Source organism: Pteropus alecto, unplaced genomic scaffold (assembly GCF_000325575.1).
Source record: "Pteropus alecto unplaced genomic scaffold, ASM32557v1 scaffold97, whole genome shotgun sequence".
NCBI lineage: Eukaryota > Metazoa > Chordata > Mammalia > Chiroptera > Pteropodidae > Pteropus > Pteropus alecto.
In genome coordinates, this window is record NW_006439713.1 from 565,833 (window position 1) to 571,849 (window position 6,017).

Here is a 6,017-nt window from a genome sequence, read left to right on the forward strand (position 1 = left end):
ACCATCGAAAGAGAAGCGCAGATGTGGCCGGCTACGTGACTTCAAGCTGCAGTGACCGAGCCACGAGGTCACCTTGGTATCAGGAGACCAGCAGATCGGCGACACGGCACAGAGCGTCTGCAAAGGAGGCCTACGCACGGAGAGACGAATAATTTCCAACAAACGTGCCAGAGCGATTCAGTGAAAAGACAAGCTTACTTTACAAGTGCAGCTGTCACAGCTTCACACGTGAGTGTGGAAAACAGGGCCTATCCCTACCTCACGCCACACGCAAAGTGCATTTGGAAAGGATCGGGGATGAAAACCCAGCAGCTAAGACCCTAAATCTCCTAGAACTTTATCTTCAGGACCTTAGAAAAAGGGCTCTTGGAGAAAACACAGAAAATACAAAAACAGAAAAGAAAAACCTGTGAAGTTGGACCTCATCAGATCAAAAAACTTCTGCTCATCAAATGTCCTCGTCAAGAAAACGAAAAAGGGCTCACACACTGGGAAACACGGTATTTGCCAAACATATCTGAACAATGAATTATACGCAGAATACATAGTTTCCCACAAACCAGTGATAAAAAATAATACGATCCGGTTTAAACAAGGAGTAAAATGCTCAGAACAGAGACTTTTCCGAAGTAAGATATTCAAGTAGCCAAGAAGCTCATTAAAACATGCCCAACAAACACTGTCGCTCAAGAGATGCACAGCAAAGCCACGACGACATGGTGTCACACCTGCTCGAACGTCTCAAGTTTAAAGCGCGGAGCCACCTGCTGCTGGGCTGGCGGCGGGCTGGTCACTCGCACACAGCCGGCGGGAGCGTGGGGCGGAACAGCCACTGGTGACGACGGCGTGGCGGTGTCTCGTAACGGCAAGCATCCACTTGTCGCGGGAACCAGCAGCAGCCCTCGGGGCGGTCCCCCGACACAACCGGTGTGTGACGCTCGCGGCAGCTTCGCCCCAACTGGGCGTCACCCCCATGTCCAGCAGCAGGGGGGAACGCGCGAGCTGTGGCATGCTCACGGCGTAGGAGAGCACGCGGTGACACGACAGTGACAAATGCCACGCGTGGGGCTTGGACACGGGGCACCGAGCGGTTCCTGCTCAGGAGCGGGGCAGGCGGCCGGCCGTGATGGATCGGCACGGCGCTTTCTCGGGGGGCGTGCGGCCTGGCCTGACAAGGGGCACAGGGGACTTTTCTGGGGGGGACGGAGACGCCGTGTCTCAACTGGGGTGACGGCCACACGCACGTGCACTTTCACCGGAGCCCACGGTGCACACTTCACGTCTGTGCCTTTCGCCGCAGTCAGACGGGACACGTGCGCGCGGCCCCCACAGAGCCTGGCTTTGAACGTCTGCTTCCTTGGGGTGCTCGTGGCCTTCACTCTGCCAGGTTCTGAAGCCACGACGCAGGTTCCCCCTCTGTCGTTGGCCACGCCGTCTCTGACGGTCACGGACCCAGTGCTGCGGTCTGTCTGGGGGCCACCCTCGGGCGTCGCGGGCGAGTGGCTCGTTGTCATTTACACACTGCGTCCTTTTCGTTTTAAAAATAATGCAAGTCAGAATGACTAAGGCTGTGATTATAGCTGTTTGCAATAAAGCCGCACTAAAATTAGAAAATATTATTAAGAAGCAATAGTGTTTCTCGTAAACAACATGTTTGTGCTCAAACTTCAAGCTTTAGCTTGGCTTGCGAGCGAAAACGGACCCAGCAGGACCCCGTGGTTTTAGACCCGAGGACGTGTTCCTATTCTAGCAAAATCCAGCAATTCCAGGGAGACGGAACGAGCCATTTGAAAATGCCCTCGAGGTCATTTTAAATGACAGCCACCGCTTATTGACATTTACGGAGTGAGCATCCACCAAGGGGCGGCGCTGCGCTAAGCTCCCGCGTTACCTCGTCTCCTTGGCGTGTGTTCTAATCCCTGTTCTGGGGGCGTCTCCCTGGGCCCGCTTCACCCACGGACAGACGCCCGGGAGCGGGTGGCCCTCTGTCCCTCCCCTCCCACCCCCCGTCCACGGCTCTTAGGTCCAGTCGCTCAAAAGCGGACCCGGGGACAAGGAGTCGGGGCTGGCAGGGCATGCGGAGGGTGCGGGGAACTGGGAAGGAGGGAAGGAAGGGAGGAAAGCCGGGCGAGGGGGAGCGGTGAGGGGGTCGCTGTGGGGGCAGCTGCAGCGCGTGGCTCCAGGGTCCCTTTGAGCAGCCATGTGGGTGACACCGGAGAAGCGTCCCATCGCGGCACGGAAGCCAGCATTCCCGGTCAGCTCCCTCTCTTGCCAGGAGGCCAGTTCCGGGGCGGGAGCCCTCCATCCGCTGGTGTGCCCCCCAGAGGAAGTCCGAGGTGGGGGGCCGGGGCTCTGCGGTGTGGCACGCTGTCACACCTCTGTGGCGCCCAGGATCCCAGGCACGGGAGGGACTGCACAGGTCTCAGGCTCTGCCAGCTGCTGGGCACCCCAAGAGGACACGAACCCCCAGCCTTCGCCCGAAGTCCTGTGGGAGGCGGGGCTCCGTCCCCAACGTGGCCCCTTCACTCACCCTGGCTCTAGCTTTGTCATCTTCTTCCCCGTAGGGAGCCCAGCCCGCCTGCCCCTGGGCCCGGCTGGTCTCAGACTCCCCTTTGTTCTTCCTCCAGCGACGAGCCTCTGGGTACGAGCTCGGACGCCGTGGCCCCCTCCTCGCCCGAAGCTCCCCCGCTGCACCCACCCTGCGCTTCCTGTCCCAGCCCCTCCGCTCCGCCTGGTGTCAGGTCGCCAACGGCCACCCTCCTTCTTCCGGGATTCTGTCCCTGAGCGATGGGTCTTGGGGCTCAGTCCTCCCTGCCCCTGCCGACTCCCCACGTCACGTCCCCAGCGGAGAGGCAGCTCCAGGCTCCTCTCGACCTGGCTACTCGACACTCGTGTCTGCCGGCCAGACCATGCCCCGCCCCGGTGCCGCCTGTGGCTGATGGGGTTGAGGGGGCCCTTCCCTCCTTTAGCAGCTCAGGCTGGAGGCTTCTTTGACTCCCCCTCTTTCTTTCCTCTCTGGAAATAAGCTTGGCTCTTCCTTTGGAATGTGCCAGAACCTGACCACGCCTCATCGCCTCCGTCCCCAAGAGAACCACTGCAGTGGCCTCAACGTGGACCTGCAGGGTGCCACATGATCTGCGCCCAGCATCCCCCAACCTCACCTCCTGAGGTCTGAGCTCCGAATGGCCAGACAGGAGGATGCTTGGCGGTCAAGCTGGAGTCCGGCGGAGACCCCCGAGGGAAGACGCCTGGGCAGTGGGACTTGACCACCGTCCTGGCAAAGCTTCGAAGCAGGTCTTGGAGGCACCGGGCTGATTTGCACAGAACTTAACTGCCCACCAGGACATAATCCACACTTTCAATGGGAGAAACAAGAGCTAGGTGACCAACGACATATCGAAGAACGCAGACGCGGGTCTGCACGGAGAGAGGAGGAAGAAGCGTAACTGACCGCTGGAAGCGAGGAGTGACGGCGGCGTGTCACGGGGAGCTCTGCACTTACGGAGTCAAATCCGTGACACTCAGCACAGAGAGCGCAGTGCGAGAAATTCAAGGACGCGGCTGGAAGGTTCTCACGCCACTGAGAAGTGGTGGGTTCAAAGGTTGACTATGACAGCTGATGATACAGATTGTAAAACCGAGAGTCACCACAAAGAAATAAAGCAAAGTACAGCTCATAAATCAGGAGTAGAGGGAAAAAATGGAATTTAGAAAATGCTCAGTACCCAAATGACATAGGAAAAGTGAGTAAAATATCAAGAACGAACGAATGAGAGAAATAGAGAATGAGTAACGAGGTGGCACATTTAAACTCAACCAGGTCAATAACTATATTTCATGGAAAAACTTAAAAACTCCAATTAAAGAGACGAAATTGCCAGGATTGGTGAAAGCGGCCTGTACGAAATCCGCTTTAAATACAAAGACACAGATACGCCAACAGCAAAAGGCTGGAAAGGGTCACGCACGTGAGCACGGCCCGCCAGGAAGCTGGGCGGCCGCGCCGGCAGGAAGGGGACAGAGGCGGCGCTGGGACGAGGGTGGCGCCCAGGAGAAGGGCAGGCTTTGTGAGGACGAGGCGGTCGCCGGTCAAGGGGACGCTCACCCGAGGACACGCGTCGAAAATGCACGAAGCCAAGACCGAGAGGGCTGACCAAAGGGGCAAACGCATCCTCGACCCAGCCGGACGTTTCGATACCATCTGCCAGGGGTCGGCAGAGCGAGACTCGGAGGCTAAGTGAGGGTGCTGGGGGCTCGGACTACGCTGCCGACCAGCCTGGCCTGACGGTTACACAACGGTCCCCCCAGTGACGGCGGAATACCCCGTGCATTCTCCACGATCCACACCCCCGGGCTGGTCCGGAGATAGACGTCACACAGAGCCAGGCTGGGGAGCGGCCCACAGATGCCGCGAGAGTTCGTGACAGACGAGGGAAGTCGGACATCGTGAGGGCACAGGAGCCGGGGGCGAGGCGGGGAGGGGAACCTCGCGACTAAATCCACGTCGGAACGTGGGCCGGATCCCAGAGCAGAAGGGGCACATTGGGGAAAACGGGCGAAATCAGAACACAGCACGGGGTTCGGTGGATAACGACGTAAAACGATTATTACTAAGTCAAGGGCGTGGTGAGCCTTTCCTGCAAAAGAGGTGTTTTTAGACTAGTACAAGTTAGAACTTGGTTTTTATTCTGACATTCGCCCTCAGGAGAAGTAAGAGCTTTCGTAAAGAGCTTTAAGGCAGGCAGCACCCGTGCGTGCACTCCCTCACGGGAACGACGAGACGCAGAGGCTCCGGGACAGTGTCACTGGCCCGGTGCAGGTAGCTCCAAGGTCCTATTCTGTAGTCGCCCCTCACTCTTACAAAAGTCGAAATTAAATTAACATCACATTTTTGAAAGCGAAAATAAACCTCAATGTTGCCTCGCAGCACACGCAAAAATTAACTCGCAACGGATCGCAGACTTAAAGGCCAAAGCTAAGCCTATAAAACTCCTGGAAGAAAACGTAGCTCTGGAGACCTCATACCTGTGAGATAAGCTAAGCTGCTCGGGTAAGACACACAAAGCACAAACTGCAAGGGAACAAAACCAGTCAGCTGGGCCACATCCACGTTAGAAGCTTCTGGTCCCTATGAGGCACTGATAAGACCATGGAAAGGCAAGCTGCAGACGGGCAGAAAATATCGATGTGTCTGACACAGAGTGTGCATCCCGGATACGTCAGGAACACTCACAGCTCGACAAGCGGAAGGAGGCAACCTCGCAACCAGCAAATCCCAAAGGGTGTGAACAGGTGCTCCGTGAAAATACCCCCACGCAGTACACACGGCCAGTCCACACTTCCAAGACACGCAGCGTCATCATCGCGGGGGAAGCACAAATCAAAACCGAGTGCGCCTCCGCTACACGCCCATCAGAACGAGTAGCGGGCAAAAGGCCGACACCCCGAGCTGGTGCCGGCGTGGGGCTCTCGTGCCCTGTGGGCGGGAAGGCCGACCGCTTGGACTTGACCGCTCGGCGGCTCTGTGCACACAGCTCCAAACCGGAGACAGTTCAGAGGCCTTCGGCAGGTGACGGACAGACAAGCCACAGCACAGAACACGACTCGCCAGCGGAAGGCACGGGAGTGTGGAAATGCACACCACGACGCGTCCAAGCCGGGGCTGAGCCAGAGCGCGTACACAGACCACGCCGGTCCCTTCGCCTGATGCTCCTGAAAAGTCCCGTCTCACCTGCGGTGTCCGGAACCAGGAGTCGAGCGAGGCGCTTGAGGGGAAGGGGCGCCAGGTGACATAAACGTCGCCGTCCTGGCTCCGGGGACAGCTACAGGGCGTATACGTCTTCCCGAGGTCGTCAAAGTACACACCTCCACGGCGGCATTTCATTATGTGTCCGCCACACGCAAGGAAGAGGTGAAAGGCCCAGAGGAAATGGGGTTTCAGCAAAACAGCACCGAGGCTGAGGCGTCCCGGCGGTGACAAATGGCCTGCCTCTGCGGCTCACAGCCTGCACGGGTGG

At 58.0% G+C, this 6,017-nt stretch overlaps 1 protein-coding gene across 2 annotated transcripts in view; it reads right to left on the reverse strand.

Annotated features, from left to right (window-relative positions):
• Window positions 1–6,017, reverse strand: part of PDE9A (phosphodiesterase 9A) — a 49,055-nt gene that overhangs the window by 39,467 nt on the left and 3,571 nt on the right. The window lies entirely within an intron of this gene.